The sequence below is a fragment of the Meleagris gallopavo genome, chromosome 7 (genome assembly GCF_000146605.3).
Source record: "Meleagris gallopavo isolate NT-WF06-2002-E0010 breed Aviagen turkey brand Nicholas breeding stock chromosome 7, Turkey_5.1, whole genome shotgun sequence".
In the NCBI taxonomy this organism is placed as follows: domain Eukaryota; kingdom Metazoa; phylum Chordata; class Aves; order Galliformes; family Phasianidae; genus Meleagris; species Meleagris gallopavo.
The window spans coordinates 16,824,421-16,824,910 of record NC_015017.2 but is presented as its reverse complement, the minus strand read 5'-3'; positions in this window follow the sequence as shown (position 1 = coordinate 16,824,910).

Sequence of the window (490 nt, the reverse complement as noted above, 5' to 3'; positions counted from 1 at the left end):
CAACCAACTCTGCTCCCCGGGGCGACTTTATCCCCCTCCCCCTCGGACGGGGCGGATTCCACAAGTTTGTTTGCAAATCAGCGGGAGGAGGGAAGAAATCTCCCACGCCGCGGGGTCCGGGGGCGCGGGCACGGCGCTGTGCGGCGCTCCGGAGGGAGCCCAGCTCGGCTCCGGCGACTCTAAGCCAGTAAAAAAGAAGGGTCCGCGTCTCCAGTGGGTGTGGGGAAGAAGGAGAATATGGTCCTCTCGACAGTATTTGGCATCTCAAGTAATTTTCCTTTTCTTCTTTTTTTTTTCTTTTTTTTTTTTCAATTATAAAATAAAACTCAGTCGCACGAGACCTGGTGTGTACCCGAACAAAATAGCAGCCGGTCTGGCTATCAAAATGCAAAATGGGTAGCTGCTGTTAATATCAAAATTGCCTCTTTAACAAAAAGACCTTCACATTGTTTATGGGAAAACACCCTATGTCTCCAACACTGTACTCCCA